This window comes from Bos indicus x Bos taurus, chromosome 6 (assembly GCF_003369695.1).
Source record: "Bos indicus x Bos taurus breed Angus x Brahman F1 hybrid chromosome 6, Bos_hybrid_MaternalHap_v2.0, whole genome shotgun sequence".
NCBI classification, from domain to species: domain Eukaryota; kingdom Metazoa; phylum Chordata; class Mammalia; order Artiodactyla; family Bovidae; genus Bos; species Bos indicus x Bos taurus.
Genome location: NC_040081.1, coordinates 64,962,661 through 64,981,071, shown reverse-complemented (window position 1 = coordinate 64,981,071; position 18,411 = coordinate 64,962,661). Strand labels below are relative to the sequence as shown.

General features: G+C 38.1%; 1 protein-coding gene across 2 annotated transcripts in view; it reads left to right on the top strand.

Annotated features, from left to right (window-relative positions):
* GABRA2 (gamma-aminobutyric acid type A receptor alpha2 subunit) overlaps positions 1-18,411 on the top strand; it is a 147,556-nt gene that overhangs the window by 94,666 nt on the left and 34,479 nt on the right. The window lies entirely within an intron of this gene.

Sequence of the window (18,411 nt, the reverse complement as noted above, 5' to 3'; positions counted from 1 at the left end):
AACTTCTATGCAGAGTACATCATGAGAAATGCTGGGCTGGAAGAAGCACAAGCTGGAATCAAGATTGCCGGGAGAAATATCAATAACTTCAGATATGCAGATAACACCACCCTTATGGCAGAAAGTGAAGAGGAACTAAAAAGCCTCTTGATGAAAGTGAAAGTGGAGAGTGAAAAAGTTGGCTTAAAGCTCAACATTCAGAAAACGAAGATCATGGCATCTGATCCCATCATCACTTCATGGCTAATAGATGGGGAAACAATGGAAACAGTGTCAGACTTTATTTTTTTGGGCTCCAAAATCACTGCAGATGGTGATTGCAGCCATGAAATTAAAAGACGCTTACTTCTTGGAAGGAAAGTTATGACCAACCTAGATAGCCTATTCAAAAGCAGAGACATTACTTTGCCAACAAAGGTCCATCTAGTCAAGGCTATGGTTTTTCCAGTAGTCATGTATGGATGTGAGGGTTGGACTGTGAAGAAAGCTGAGTGCCGAAGAATTGATGCTTTTGAACTGTGATGTTGGAGAAGACTCTTGAGAGTCCCTTGGACTGCAAGGAGATCCAACCAGTCCATCCTAAAGAGATCAGTCCTGGTTGTTCATTGGAAGGACTGATGCTGAAGCTGAAACTCCAATATTTTGGCCACCTGATGCGAAGGCTGACTCATTGGAAAAGACTCTGATGCTGGGAGGGATTGGGGGCTGGAGGAGAAGGGGACGACAGAGAATGAGATGGCTGGATGGCATTACCAACTCGATGGACGTGAGTTTGGGTAAACTCTGGGAGTTGGTGATGGACAGGGAGGCCTGGCATGCTGAGATTCATGGGTTCGCAAAGAGTCGGACACGACTGAGTGACTGAACTGACTGACTGACCCACTCCAGTATTCTCGCCTGGAGAATTTCATGGTCTATATAGTCCATGGGGTTGCAAAGAGTCAGACAAAACTGAGCGACTTTCACTTTCTTTTTCTTTACTAGGCGTATATAAATGACTTTATATGTAAGAAATATGTCCTGGTATTTTTACCGTAATATCACATTCAATATGGAATAGAGAGTTTTTTTCTATCTAGAACCAAATAACAAACATCTGCTAGGGTGTATGTTTGCTAAAAGTGTACAGGGAGTTCAAATGCTAAAACTGCAGAGTTTATATGTACAAATTTCATTGCATTTGCAAGTGCCTCACCTTCCTCTCTTATATGAATATTGGAATAATTAAACCTCCAAAAGTGATATGTTTGGATTGCTCATGTTTCTACTTAGATCACACTATTCCATGACTCTGTTTGATTTTATGTCAAAGAATCCAAAATATGTCTTATATGAGAAATTTTTTTTCCATGTGAAAGAAATCCTCAAGTAAATGCTACAAGACTGATATGGTTAACACCAGAGGCATCAGGAAGTCAGTTTATTTCTCTTTTTCCTCTTTCATATCCTTAGCATGGAGTTTTGCTTCTTGAGTCAAAAAGGTTGTTGGTGGTCCAGGTGTCACATTCATATCCAGGAAACAGGAAGATGTAAGCAAAAAGGGCAAGAGACATCTTCTAGCTCTGTGTTTGCCATTAATGAGCTTTCCCATAAGTCCCTTCAAATAATCTCTATTCATATATTTTTAGCCTAACTTGGTCTCATAACCAGAGAGTCTGAGAAATTGTCACCCTGAATAAATTAAGTGTTCTAATATGTATTGACTAAATATAAGATAAGCAGCTAGTGGTTTCTACTACAATAGGAAAAAGAAGTATGTTTCCTATGAAGATCATGAAATGATTGAGAGTACATATTTTGGAACCAGAGCATAGGCTTATTTCATTTTACTGTGCTTTGCTTTATTATACTTTGCAGATGTTGCATTATTTACAAATTTGAAGGTTTATGGCAACCTTGCATGACACAAGTCCCTTGGTGACATCTTTCCAGCAGCATCTGCTCACTTTGTGTCACATTTGGGTAATTTGTACTGTATTTCAAACTTTATTATTATTATTATTGTTATGGTGATCTGTGATCAGTGATCCTAGATGTTACTATTGTAAAAAGATTACAATTCACTGAGGGCTCAGATGATGCTTGCACATTCTAGCAGTAGTATTTTTCACCTGAGACATTGCTCTCCTGGTGGCTCAGTGGTAAAGAATCTGCCTACCAATGCAGGAGACGGGTTCTATCCCTGGGTTGGGAAGATCCCTTGGAGAAGGAAATGGCAACCGACTCCAGTATTCTTGCCTGGAAAATCCCATGGACAGAGGAGACTGGAGGGCTATAGTCCATGGGGTCATGAAAGGTTTGGGCATGACTGAGTGATTAAAAAAAAACAAATACTATTACTCACTTAATAGACTATGCTGTTGCTGCTGTTGCTAAGTCGCGTCAGTCGTGTCTGACTCTGTGCGACCCCATAGACGGCAGCCCACCAGGCTCCCCTGTCCCTGGGATTCTCCAGGCAAGAACACTGGAGTGGGTTGCCATTTCCTTCTCCACTGCATGAAAGTAAAAAGTGAAAAGTGAAAGTGAAAGTGAAGTCATGTCCAACTCTTAGCGACCCCATGGACTTCAGCCTACCAGGCTCCTCTGTCCATGGGATTCTGCAGGCAAGAGTACTATAGTATAGTGTAAATATAACTTTTATAGGCACGGGAAAACCAGAAATTCCATGTGACTTGTTTTATTGTGATACACACTTTTTGTGGTGGTCTTGAACTAAACCTGTAATATCGCCAAGGAATGCTTGTATCTTGGTTCAAAATCTGACAGTACTATTACCAAATTAGGAAAGTTATGGGACGTCTTTTTAACCTCTTTGTACCTTAATTTTGTAGCTCTGTAGAACTAGAATTATAATATCTACCTTGTGAGGTAGTTTTGGGAATTAACACACCCACAAATACATTTATAGACACACAGAACACTTAGAACAATTCTGGCATACAGTAAATTCTATAAACTCATTGCTATTATTGTTACTATTTATTGTCTAATACTTAATTCTCTCCTTCATATCAATAAATATGTAAAGAGTCATCAGCTCTTGCTTCAGCTTAGGCTCAATATCACAAGATGGCATGTTTCAGGATTTACGAACTCTATAATCTTTAGACAGACCTATCTGGGCAATAATCCAGCTTCTTTGACATTCATATCGTCAGTGTTTAGTTGTTTGAAGGGAATTTCAGAATCTTTGAAATTCCTGTATTTAAGTGAAATATGCCAGTGTGTGTTCAGTTTTTTAATCAAATCTCCTTTATTTTGGTATAATGAAATGCAAGTCAAGCTGACTTAAGCCTCTTTGTTAACTTCATTCTTAATTAATCATGAGCTTGTACATATATCCACAGGACATACCATCAAAGATGTGGATCAAGTCCCATAATTGAGTCTTACTGGTTAGTAAGTTACATGGATCACATTCTTATCCCTGATACAATCATCATGGACAGATTCACACCCCTCCTTTACCCTCCCCTTCCCCTGGCATCCACTCGGCTTCCTTCTTATTTCATGAGTATACCAGTCATTCACCTCAAAGGTTTATCTTTTCTCTCTGCTTGAATTTCTCTTTTCCCAGATGGCTAATTCCTTCATCTCATTCAGGCTTTGTCTTAACTGTCATCTTTGTGAAGAGACCTCACTGACAGATAACTTAAAACTATGAACTGTTTCCCAATCCTGACTCTTCTGCTTACACTGGTCCTGTTCTTTTTTTTCTCCATTGCACATATCATCTTCCAGTATCTTATAGAAAAATACATTTTTGTTTGGTTTGTCTCTCCCACAAGAATTTAAATTTCAAGAGGACAGTTATTTTTACCTGTTTTTAAACTGATAGACAATTAAGTAGATTACACTGAGGCAATAAGCAAAGGGAAAATGGTTTAGATAGATAGAATGTTGTTGCTGTTGTTTAGTTGCTCAGTCGTGTTCTATTCTTTACAACCAGACTCCTCCGTCCATGGGATTACCCAGGCTAGAATACTGGAGGGGATTGCCATTTCCTTCTCCAATAGACCTTCCCAATGCAAGGATCGAAGTCTCCTGCATTTGGCAGGCAGATTCTTTACTACTGAGCTACCAAGGAAGCCCAGATATATATAAATACATTTGTGAGTTCAATGAGAGTTAGGTTAGCAAAGCAATATAGACTAAAAGTGTAAGTAGGCTACTTTCCTAATTTTTAAATTAAGGAATCAGAGTGCTGTTTCCAAAAGAAGGTTGCATGGGTTCAGGGAAAAAAATAAACAAGTAAAACTTACCATTACAATAGGTTAGCCAACATTCAATTATCACTATTCAGTGGGCCAAAGCCCCCAGACTTTCAATCTAGGTGTAGTAATCATGTGCCAGAAGCTGAAAGCAAAGGCTTGACCTCTCTTTAGGTATGGTTAAAATCCTATATTACACTAACAATATACATTATAAAACAAAATTTTAAATGTCTAATTATCAGATTATCATCTTGAATTATCAATGTATCTGCTTTCTTCATGTCTTTATCAATATCATCCCTAGTTTTTTCCCTCCCTTCCCCCTTGCTTCCCTTCCCTTTGTCCTGTTTACCTCATCATTGTCTAATTCCCCGTAGGTCTCAACATTAGTCCTACTCTGGGGGATTTCTTCCCTCTACCAGCACACCCAACAAACTATTAATATTAGAATCATCTTTTTTGCAGCTGGAATTGGTGAGTGAAAAATGCTTCTTCATTTAATCCAAGAAAGTTATATAGAAAGTGGGTTCTGTGTACTTATATGAAACACATACTATAGGCAATCAAAAAAATGGCAGATAAGAACATTCCACTTCAACTTTTGAGAAACCGGTCACCTACTCGGTAGAAAGTCACTTAATAATGAGTTTGTTGTAGTTTAATAAAGAGATAATCATGATCTGAAGTAATATAATAATCATAAATAAATTTATTAAATAAAACAACTAATAATGTTGAGTGCTTAAATACCTGTTTGAAAGACTATTGCACCAGGAAGAAAGAAAGCTTCTGCCAGGTCCTGATTCCACTTCTGGATTAAACAAGCATGTAACCTCTCTGAAGTCTAGATTTTCTCCATTATAAATAGATGTAAAATTTATGCTGTCTACCTAATTGGGATGTTAACAGGATCCTTAAAACAATATGTAAACAGATTTTATTAAATCTTAAAGTGAACATATACTTTTATTGTTTTATATATAGCAAGCCTGAGTACTTTCTGAAAACCAAGGATACTGTAGAATGTGGTATAAATCCAAGAGGTCTATGGATCAAGGCATGCAGAAATAGAAAAGAGAATTCCATAAGGACTGAGCAATAAATCCAAGCAAAGAGGAAGTTAAACTAATGAAAACAGAGAACAGAATTGTGGTTGCCAGGGGATGGGGGCCTAGGGAGAGGCTGAGAGGAGGGTACAAACTTACTTTCAGTTGCAGGATGGATAAGGTCTGAGGATCTAACGTATAACATGATGACTATAGTTGATAACACTATTGTGTAACTGAAATTTGCTAAGAGAATTGAACCTGTGTCTTCATCAAAAAGAAAGAAAAACAGTAAATATGTGAGATGAGTTTAAGTAACTCCATGGTGGGGATCCTTTCATAATATGTATCATTTCATCACACTGTACACTTTAAATATATTACAATTTTATTTTCCAGTTACACCATAATAAAGCTGAAAAAAAAGTTAAAAAGAGAGAAAAATCAGAAAATCATCTGGATACAGCTTCAGCGTATTTAGGCTAAAGAATTAGGGCGCCTTAGAAGGAGACATGGATAGTTTTAATTGGAAAGCGGGGATCAAGTGGCAGCAGGAGTAGAATGCCTGGGTGGTTGCAGGATATGAAACCGATAAACAGAAAACCGGTGCAGGGTGAATACAGCCTCTGCAAAACCCGTTCCAAATCTCTGTCTTCCACAAGGCATGGGCTGTGGAGTGCTAACAGGCGGCACACCTGGCATCCCAGAATTGACTTTGGCACAAGGTAGCTCATGCTAATCAGCAAGCTGCCAGCCCACCAGCCGCCTTCCTCCCCGCTGTCAGAGATTCATCCAGTCCGCCACTGCCAATTAGGAAAGTGACTGAAGAAAAATACATTAATAAGCCATGGCAAGGAAGCTTAGAAAGCCTTGCTGGTCCTAGACTAGGGCTAGGTTTAGAAGTTGTTTCAGGAAAATAGGTAGCCTGCTTCAGTGTAATGGAGGAGAATAAATTATTATTAAGTGCATAGGAAGGGAATGAAAAGTATATGCTGTTATTTTGTCAGTGAATTTTTTTTTTTTCAGGACATGCAAATATCACTTCAAGTCAGTTATGACCATTCAAGTTATAAGGACAGATTATCCAATCATATTTCTGACAATGAAATCTATGTGGTCATAGTGATGAGAAAAAAAAAAAAATTGTGTTTAGAGCACCTCTATGGGTCATATACTGTGTTAGATACTTCTGATGTAATCAGTATTTAATTATGTAAAAACTATCCCCAGCTAAGAAAGTAATTATCCCCACTTGTCAGACAAGAACTTTGAAACCTGTAAGTATTAAATTACTCCATTATCAGACAGCAGGTCAGTAGCAAAGAAAGAATTTGACCTTACAGCTCTCTCACTCAAATGCTCTCACTTTTTCTTTTGTGGTTGTTGATTTGCCAGGTCATGTCTGACTCTTTGAGACCCCATGGACTATAGCATGCTAGGCTTCCCTGTCCTTCACCATCTCCTGGAATGTGCCCAAATTCATGTCCATTGAATCGGTGATGCTATCCAACCATCTCATCCTCTGTTGTCCACTTCTCCTTCTGCCTTCAATCTTTCCCACCATCAAGGTCTTTTCCAATGAGTCAGCTGTTCAAATCAGGTGGCCAAAGTATTGGAGCTTCAGCTTCAGCATCAGTCCTTCCAAAGAGTATTCAGGGTTGATTTCCCTCAAGATTGACTGGTTTGATCTCTTTCATCAAATTACTTTTTCTTTTTCTTTTCGCTTTCAGAGTTTGAAATCAGAAATCTCCTGGGTGATTGCTTCAAACATGGGTAATTTCTGTTTGAGAATCAGGCTTAATAAACATAGATCAGAGCTTGAGGTGAATGTTCAGATTTGCAAAATAGTTAACTATTGGTAATCTTTCCTGGTGGCTCAGACGGTAAAGCGTCTGCCTACAATGCTAGAGATCCAGGTTCAATCCCTGAGTCGGGACGATCCCCTGGAGAAGGAAATGGCAACCCACTCCAGTACTCTTGCCTGGAAAATCCCATGGGGCAGGGATCCTGGTAGGCAACAGTCCATGGGGGTCACAAAGAGTCAGACACCACTGAGCGACTTCACTTTCTTTCTTTCTTTTTAACTATTTTTATTAGCAGCTGGTTATTGAAGTTTTTCAGATTCTTTGATCTATTTCCTGCCCAGAAGTTGTACTATCAGACTATGGTATAGTAACTAATACATTAGTTATGTATTTCAAAATTCATTCCTGTCCTGGTTTCATAATGCTGGATTTTTAAACAAAATTAACATAGTCTAGATCTTTAAAAGTATGCTATTTTGTTTAGTTGCTGAATCATGTTCGACTCTTCCCACCAGGCTCCTCTGTCCATGGATTTCCCAGGCAAGAATACAAAAGTGGATTACCATTTCTTTCTCCAGGGAATCTTCCTGACCCAGGGATCAAACCTATGTTTCCTGCTTGGCAGGCAGATTCTTTGCCACTGAGCCACCTGGGAAGCCCCATTAAACGTGAAAGTGAAAGTGAAGTGGCGTCTGACTCTTTGCAACCCCATGGTCTGTAGCCCACCAGGCTCTTCCATCCATGGAATCCTCCAGGCAAGAGTGCTGGAGTGGCCTGCCATTTCCTTCTCCAAGGGATCTTCCTGACCCAGGGATCGAGACCGGGTCTCCCGCATTGTAGGCAGACACTTTACCATCTGAGCCACCGCTACTTATAAACCTCAGTCATTAGAAATTCCTGTTTAATTTTAATTTGAGGTAGAGAATTTGATTACTGCTTTTGACAGTATTCTGTAAAACCATTTCTTATACTTTGTCTTGGATTTCATCTGTGAAAGCTTAATAACCTTATGGAATATATAAGGGAGATATCAGATGTTTCAAGGGGGGTTGTTATTGTTTTGTTTTTAGTTTTAGTTTTTGTGTTTAGTTATTTTTTCCTTCCCTTGAGCTTTGAAATAACAAAATGGAAAATAATAGATTTTTTTACTATGATTATTTTACTATTTAAACAGGTTTAGGTTATTAAATATTTAGTTTCACTATAGCAAGATTTTGAGTGCATATTTATTCTCAGTTTTTAAACACTCAAAAACTATTTTTTCACATATCTCCTAGTCTTTCAAGGAAATGATTTCTACTTGGGTGACTTTTTTTGATAAAAATTATTTAATGATGCATTATTTATCACAAATAGCATAATATCTCCCTAGTTAAATCACCTCAGGGAGCTATAAGAAATCACCAAAACTATTAAAATTTGAACAGGCACAATGCATTTTATGACAATACAATTACAGGATTGAAATAGTAAAAAGATTTGATAACAGTGGGGAGTTCATACTCAGCGTTTTCTGTGGTCTATTCTTTCATTGCTTTGTTATCATTATACTGAGTATATTAATTTCTTTTAAACTTATGAAGTCAGAATATTACTATTTTAGGCTAGACTCTTGCACACAGGACCATAGATTGTGGTTAAGAGGCAACAGAAATTTCTTTCTCACAGTTTTGGAGACTGAAAGTTGTATATCAGGATGCCTGCTTGATGGGGTCTTTGTATCCTCACATAGCAGAAAGAGAGTGAGCTAACTCTCTGACCTCTTCTTATCAGGGCACTAATCTCATTAATGAGGACCTGAACTTCATGACCACATTACCTCTCCAAAGTCCCACCTCCATCACACCAGGGATTAGATTTAAGCATGTGAATTTGGGGGGCAACACAGACTTGCAGTTCATAACAAATACTGTAGTATGTAGTTTTTACAATGGATTGAATTTTCCTGGGTAATGGAACAGAGGTATAGAGATCCCCAGAAAGGTTATATTCAAGCATTGTTAAATCTAGCCTTTCCTTAACCAGAACTTCCAATTCATTTCTGATAACATTTGAGATTAGATATAAACCATGCAAGATTTCTTGGAAGTCATCTCTCAAATATAATAGATTTTGACTGATGGATGGTTCTTGCAAAAGATCGGTCTTAAAGGCGTAATGACACTACTAAATTCTTCTGATAACATTAGGCTAACAAGTCATGCCTAAGTGAAGAATCAAATCACAGCCTTTAAGAAATCTAGGAACACAGTAGTTCAGCCAGATAGATAAAGAGTTTAACAAGTCCAGAAATCCATTCTGAAGAGATTTTGGACATTAGAAGAACAGAGAAGAACCCAGTTCAAGGCTTTCCTTTCTCTTTTCCTGTGAGCCACATTAAATTATTTCTCAAAGTAGGAAATGAATAACTAAAATAAATAGCCCAAGGATTTCTAAGCAATGATTTAAGCAGTTATAATCCCTACATGTCTTTTGATTTTTTTCTTAAACCACCACTAGATGGGACTCTTGCATCCTTGGTCTGGATTCTTAGCTGCTTTATCTACACACGGGGACTTAAAGAACTCAAAAACAACAGGGAAGCTATAAGGCTCTTTATTTGTCAGGTTCCAAATGAGATATTTGCATGTATCATTTAAGGTTCAAGTTGTATCATAGTTCCCATTTTAGAGATAAAGCCACTGAGGCTGAGAGAGAGAAAGTGATAGGGAAAGGGAGAAAGAAGGGAGGATAATTTAACATTTGATGGATGATTTTATATACTGGGCATTTATAATGCACTTTATCCTCTCAATGATCCCCCCAGTCCTGAAAAATAACATTTTCATTTTATGGATGGAGAAGTTGCTGAATCTTAGCCAATTCACATAGCTGCTATGGCTGAAGCAAAATCCTAATCTGTGCCTGATTCTAGTGCACACTGTCTCTGTGCATAGCATAGTCACTTCTCGAGCAGTAGAAACACTTTAATGCTTGATATAGCTTTAAAAAGTGTAAAGCTGTAAGGAGCTGAAGTAGTAAAACACAAGGGTTAGATTCATTATCCTGAAAACTGCATAATATGGACATACAGTTGGCTTTGAAAGAGAAGACCATTTACGGATTAGGCAGTACAATTTAGTGAAGAGTGTGCACTTTTGAGGCAGTCTGCCTGGGTTTGTATCCTACTTCAACCACTTGTTAACAGTGTGATCCTCAGAAAGATATCAGCTTTACTTAGCCTCAGTTTCCTGAACTGTAAATGAGAATGATAATGATATCAAACTCACAGGGCTGTTATGAGAATTGAACAAATTAATATATAAAAAGTCCTTTTAATAATGTTTGGCATACAGTAGTTGTTCTGAAGTGATATTTTTTAATCCTATCTGAACTAATGTAAGAATACACAATTTATGCATCAATTAAAGGTCCGTCTAGTCAAGGCTATGATTTTTGCAGTGGTCATGTATGGATGTGAGAGTGGACTGTGAAGAAAGCTGAGCGCCGAAGAATTGATGCTTTTAAACTGTGGTGTTGGAGAAGACTCTTGAGAGTCCCCTGGACTGCAAGGAGATCCAACAAGTCCATTCTGAAGGAGATCAGCCCTGGGATTTCTTTGGAAGGACTGATGCTAGAGCTGAAACTCCAGTTCTTTGGCCACCTCATGCAAAGAGTTGACTCATTGGAAAAGACTCCAATGCTGGGAGGGGTTGGGGGCAGGAGGAGAAGGGGACGACAGAGGATGAGATGGCTGGATGGCATCACTGACTCAATGGGCATGGGTCTGAGTGAACTCCCAGAGTTGGTGATGGACAGGGAAGCCTGGCGTGCTGTGATTCATGGGGTCGCAAAGAGTCGGACACGACTGAGTGACTGAACTGAACTGAACTGATACCACTTTTATATTCCATTCATAGGTACAATGTAGTGATGAAACCTCTGTTTCATTCTAAAGCTTATTAGCTTCTTAAACTGTTTGTTCCTTCTTCGAGAATTTGTAAATATGGTCCCCTAATGTTACTGTTCATAGATTTTTAATTATTTCATTTGATGAAACAATGGCATATAAGTATTTACTTTTGTCAGAATCTGAGTTAGGTGATAGCATTTCCAGATGCCTACAAACTTCTCAGAGTATGGAGGAGTTGGAGAGACATATAAATAAATGTGAAGAGAGAGAAGTATTCCAAAATCAATCTTTCTTTGTGCTTTGTGACAGCGCAAAGAAGGAAGCAGTAAAAATTGAGAAAATCAGAGAAGCCCTCAGGAAAGAAGTCAAGTCAAGCTTAAAAAGTAGTATAATGGAAAAGGCAATATTCTAAGCAGAGGATATGTGATTATAAAAAGCAATACAGAGCATATAAAGAATAAAAGATTATTGCTCAGTGTATTTCAGGCATGAAATTCTTTTGTTTGTAAGAATAGTTAAACAGAGGCCAGTTTATGTACAGCTTATATTCCTAAAAGAAATCAACCTTGAATATTCATTGGAAGGACTTAAGCTGAAGTTTCAATATTTTCACCACCTGATGCAAAGAGCTGAGCCATTGGAAAAGACCCTGACAATGAGAAAGATTGAGGGCAAGAGGAGATGGGGTGACAGAGGATGAGATGGTTGGATGGCATCACTGACTCAGTGGACATGAATTTGAGCAAACTCTGGGAGATAGTGAAGGACGGGGAAGCCTGGTGTGCCACAGTCCATGAGATCACATAGAGTTGGACACGACTTAGCACCTGAACAATAACAACAAAAGCCAGGGAAACTGCTTGAAATGTATTTTAATGAGAGAGTGAAATGGATGCTTTTGAGTTCAGGCAAGACAATTATGAGAAACACTGTGTAAATAGATTGAAATGGTATGAGTGATAGAGGATGACTGTTTAAGAGACAATTGATATAATCCAAGTGAGAAATAATGAAAGGCTGAATGAACATTGGTGGAGAAGGAGTCATGGATTTGGGAGAAGCTAGGGAGGGAGAATATGTAGGACATAGAGAATCCGATGGGGAGATAAATATAAACATTGCAGAATACTCCCGGATTCTTATTGAGGGCCTAGATAAATGTAACATCATTTTTATGATAAAGAATTATGGGAGATGTGGTAAGTTTTAGCTTATAGATGTAGTTGTGAAGGCTAAAATTTGAGATTTCTATGGAACTTCTCAGTGTGGGGTCACTGTATAAGGTTTCTCTGGCCTCTCTGACTTTAGTCTTACTATTCTTCATTCCGTTCTACACAGTGTAGCAAAAGTAATCTTTCTAAAACTCAATTCTGCTTATATAACCCTCTCCTGCATGAAACTTCTCTATGACTGTACATTATAGTCATTGACTGAAAGCCTTACCATGATTATTTGGCCTCTAGGGGCCTCCCCGGCCTAACCTGTTGTGAGTATACCTTTTTATCCACTGACCTACATCAGACCCAGGAACATGTTTTTTCTTCATTGAACCTATTCCTCAGATTACTCAAATTTCCTTTGCTATATCACTTCCTGCAGGAAGCCTTCTCTGACCCCAAAATCTTGGATAGGTACTTTTTAGGTAGTCTCAGAGCAGCTATACTTTCTCTATCACTTATTACACTATCTGTGCAATTTGCCTGTTAATTATCTGTCTTCCAGTAGATTATATTCTCCATGAGCATATAATTCATGTTTTTTGTATACTCTTGTCTAACAAAGTGGCAGGCATGTGGTATACTGGATAGATTTTTAATTAAAAATTAATGTCATGTAGGAGGCTTAATAAATTGGTATTGAGCTTATTAGAGATATCAGGAAGATGGTCACTGGAGTTCATAAAATACATCCTTAAAGATATTTATCATATGAGAACAGATTAGGAAATCAGAGTAAATTATATTGCCCAGAAGAACAGAAAAGTAAGAGGAGTGGAAGAACAGTTATGTTACCTTGTGAAATCTGAGCATTTGAGTGACAAGTGGTAAAGAGCAGCCTACTGAGAAAACTAAAGAAGAGTGGTCAAAAGACAGAACATGCATGGAAGTACTAGCTCTAGAATCCCTTTTTAGATAGGACCAAACTATTGGGAAGTGAGCTTTGGAACTGTTTCAAAGCTGTATTTACATAGCAAACACAGTGGAATGCTTTCCAGGAGGCCAATGTAACGTAGGTATGTTGAAGTTTTGTTTTAGCATATAGTTTGGTATCTTAGAAGTTAATATAAAACACTCCTTTCTTCTTTTCCCAGTTTTTCAGACAATTTATATAGTCTGTGCCTGAACCATCATGGGCCTCATCTGTCAGAGATGACTAGTTATTTCCTAATGTCTTACAGAACATTCCAAGTCTTGATTCTAGTTGTGTACGTCAAGTTGAGACTACAGTGATTTGCTGTACATTCCCACTCATTTCCATGCCTTCCTTACTGCGGGATGTGGCCATATGACTGAATTCTCAAAGACATATGAGTAAAAGTTAGGTGTTGAACTTGCAATTTGTGCCCTTAAGGTAAATGTATGGGCCTCTCTTGGCCCTCCCCTCTCTTTTGCTGGAATGCAGACCAAGTGCTGGCGAGCCCTCTTCAACCTCAAGGATGTGGATGCTACCATAAAAATGACAGAGAAACAAGAAAGAGGAAGCCTAAGTCTCTGATACCACAGTAGTCTTATTAGCCTTAGATATCTTATACAAAAACTGTTACATGAGAGAGAGGATGGAGGGGTACTTTCATTTTATCTTATCTGCTTTCCTACCTGTTCACTCTGGAGAATAGTCTTTAGTTGGTGCTTACTTTAATACCTTTTCTAAGAATGAACTCTAACTTTATCTTATATACATAATTTTATATATGTATATATACATATATATTATATATATTACATATAACTATATATGTAATATATTCACCATATACTATGTACATACTACTTTATGTATATATATATGTAAAATGAGGTGGCCAAAGTACTGGAGTTTCAGCTTTAGCATCATTCCTTCCAAAGAAATCCCAGGGCTGATCTCCTTCAGAATGGACTTGTTGGATCTCCTTACAGTCCAAGGGACTCTCAAGAGTCTTCTCCAATACCACAGTTCAAAAGCATCAATTCTTCGGCACTCAGCTTTCTTCACAGTCCAACTCTCATAGCCATACATGACCACTGGAAAAACCATATCCTTGAGTAGACGGAAGAGTTGACTCATTGGAAAAGATTCTGATGCTGGGAGGGATTCGGGGCAGAAGGAGAAGGGGACGACAGAGGATGAGATGGCTGGATGGTATCACTGACTCTATGGATGTGAGTCTGAGTGAAATCTGGGAATTGGTGATGGACAGGGAGGCCTGGCGTGCTGTGATTCATGGGGTCGCAAAGAGTTGGACATGACTGAGCAACTGAACTGAACTGAACTGATATGTAAAATGTTATGTATATAGTATTTTAATTAGATTTATGGAACACATAAAATATTTATTTAAAACTGTTTCAATGATCATACATCTCTTAATCCCATTTCCCTAGTCATTGAATTCTGGGGAGAAAACAGCTAGTATCAGAATATTTTTGTGTGTTTATGTATTTAACCAAAAACATACACAAACATACCCACTCATTTATATGTGTGTATCCACACAAATAGGTGTATTTGCTTCAAAACTATATTAATTCATTCAATAAGAAAACATGTGCCAGACACTATTCTAGACCTTAGAGACATAGTGAGTCGCTCAGTCATGTCCAACTCTTTGAGACACCATGAACTGTAGCCTGCCAGGCTCCTCTGTCCATGAAATTTAACAGGCCAGAATACTCAAGTGGGTAACCTATCCCTTCTCCAGTGGATCTTCCTGACCCAGGAATTGAACTGGGGTCTCCTGCATTGCAGAGAGATTCTTTACCAGCTGAGGTACCAGGGAAGCCCTTAGAGACATAAAATAAGCAAAAAAGATGTGATTCCTACACTCACATTCTATTTGAGGAGAAATGAAGGTAAACAAATATATATATATATATATATATATATATATATATATATATATATAATGATATGGTCTAGGAATATTCAGGGTGCTTTCTGATAACCTAGAAGGGGCATTGAACACAGACTTGGTATATTCACTGATCCGCATAGCTTGAGGTTCCACCACTGATTCCCCAGAGTTCTTGAATATTCATATCCATATATGTGTGTATACTTACACATTAACATTGATTGCAAATACATTTCCATCTGTATTATGAAAGTTTTTAATATCTTGTTAATTTAGCGTGTTTCACAAATGTTAAATTAGAGTCAATAACATTATGAATATTCTTCTTACTTTCAAACTTCAGTATGATTTTGTTTATGCTTGTAGTAAAAGCATTAAATAATTTGGCCAGATTTTATAACTAATATTTTTGCCAAAAATATGATCAAGCTAGTTAGTGGGAAACAAATATTAGGCAACCTAACTGAATACATCAGGTGCATATAATTAAAAATGGTTTATTTCTTGAATTGTCCTATTTTTAACAAGTCATTTTTAAATGAAGTAGATTCAGTGATATAACAATACTCTGTCATTTTATTATAACTCATTTTCATAGGTTTTCAAAGCTGCCCATCAGATTCAGTTAGCAGGAACACAATGAACTGTTAGAGCATCTGTTTCACATTGAATGGCGCTGGCCAAATGCAAAGATTTATGAATTTGCCTTGTTGACTATCAGTCATCTGCTGATATTAGTTCATTATTTACTTCCAGAAGATTGTCTGTATTATATTGATTCATTACTTTGCTAAACATTACTTAGCTCTTCTGATTAACTGTCAAACTCAACTACCCATAACACAACCAGAAACCCACACAAAAAAACAAAACACAGATATATAACTAATAACATGGGAAATTATAAAAAATCTTGTATTCAGATCAAGGCACTGAGCTTCAGGTTTCATCCCTGACATGTGAAGAGCTTGCAAGTTGTCACTCCCATCTTTACAATTAGAGAAAACTGAACAAATGAAAATTAAGGACTTCTATTACATTCATAGGAGAATTGAGGTGACAGGCAAACTGCCGTCCCAATTTGGGGAGAGGCAGGGACATCCAGAGACACCGCTAAGACTTTGTTTTTACCTGGAAGAGATGCTGCTTAAACAGCATACGCTGGTAGAGGTATTTAAATGCTTATTTTCATAATTGTTAGATACTGAACATGTACTCATGTGAGAGTAAGAAACTAGTGAAGCACAACTTTTGAAGGAGCCCGACATATTCATGGGATTTTACCTCCCGGAATCCCACTAGATTCTCAGGCTAAAGATCTAAGCTATATCCATTCTTAACAATAGCAGAGGAAGGAGGAAGGAGAAGAATCTTTTTGAAGCATACCCAGAGCCTTTTCCATAAACAAAGCCTGTGTCCAGGGAAAGGGACTTGGCCGGAGCCTCATCCCAGCTGACAGAGGCCATTCTTCCCACTCAAGCTGCTCTAGCCTTACTTTCTCACCTAAGGAGATATGAGAAAATGAAATACTATCACCAGAGATCAGAGCAGCATGGAAATAGATTGGGATCAGAGCATCACGGAAATAGATTGGGCATGCTGCAGCCACTGCAAGGAGGAAGGAGAAGGGGGAATAAAACCATACCAGAAGAGAAACACTTGTGATGTTACAGTCTGAGACACAGGCTGCCTAAAAGCCTGAAATCAAATCAGATTTTATTAATAGTTCAGTCTCCCTTCCGTACACCTTACTACCACACCAATGAGATGCCTGTAGAATAGCAGCAGCTTATAGCAGAAAAGCTGAAGGCACAGACTCCCTGGGAGAAGTAGTAGCTAGGAAAGTCCAAGGTCAAGAGTGGAAGCCACAAGAAAACAAAAAAGCCTTGAATCCTGTGGCACCTATAATGACAGCAGACATTAAACACAGCTGTCTAGCCAGATTAATTTAAATCCTATCCTGAGGGTCTATTTATGTCAGTCCCTATTACCCAAATTAACATGGTCAGCTTTTAACAAAAAATTATCAGTGATGTATGTCAATTACACTTTACTAATACTTGGGGTAAAAATTAGAAGGCATGCCAAAGGGAAACATTAAAAAAAAAACACAGTTGGAAGAGAAAAAGCAACGAGAGAGACTCAGACATGATAGGCACGTTGGAATTATAAAATAAGGAATTTAAAGTAACTATGATTAATATGTTAGTACCTCTAATGGAAGAAGTAATCAACCTGCAAGAAGAGATTGGTTAGAAAAGCAGAGAAATGGAAACTCTAAAAATCAAAAGGAATGATAGGAATAAAGAAGACAGTAATAGAAATGAAGAATGACTTTAGTGGACTCATCAACCAATTCTAAGACTGAAGAATGAATTGATTAGCTAGTATGTGATCATTAGAAATTTCAACTTTCAAACTGAAATTCAAGCAAGAAAAAAAACTCAATTGAATAAATAACAACAAAAACAGAACAAAGCATTCAGGAACTGTGCTACCATTTGAATAGGTGGAACAGAGTCATAATTGTAATATCAGAAGAATAAAGTGAGAACAGAAGAAATATTTGACATAATCGTGGCTGAAACTTGCCAAATATTAATGACTAAACCATAGGTCCACAAAACTCAGAGGACATCACAAAGGATAATTATCTACAAAGCAAAACAAAGAAAAACACAGTCATATCATATTAAAACAGCAGTAAACTAAAGGCAAAGAGAAAATGTTTGAAAGAAAAGCTAGAGAAGATAAAAGCAATCATCTTAACTATTGAATGCTTCTTGGGTGGCGCAATGGTAAAGATTCTGCCTGCCAATGCAGAACTAACAAGAGACGTGGGTTCGATCCCTGGGTCAGGAAGATACCCTGGAGGAAGTCATGACAACCCATTCCAGTATTTGTGCCTGGAGAATCCCATGAACAGAGGAGCCTAGTTAACTATGGAAGATAATAGCCAGAGTAATCTTTTAAACAAGAAATACTGACCATGTCACTAACCAGTTTAGCATGAACTCTGTAAAGCTTTAGAAGTGCTCTTGGAAGTCATTTTTATCTTGACAGCATCAAATAGGCCCTGGATGGTCTGGCCTTTGCTTTCCCCTTGACCTCCTCCTCATGAAACCCTCCTCTTCTGTCTTCCCACCTTGCAGGAGTCTCTCCATTCCTCACAATGCCATGTTTCCTCATGTCTCTGGCTGGGCTCCTGTGCATATTCTTTCCTCAGCATTGCCTGATGACCCTTCTAACTTTTCCCCATATTTCTTTGGGGCAGCCTAACCCAACTTCCCCAGAGAAGGCAATGGCACCCCACTCCAGTACTCTTGCCTGGAAAATCCCATAGACGGAGGAGCCTGGTGGGCTGCAGTCCATGGGGTCGCACAGAGTCAGATACGACTGGGCG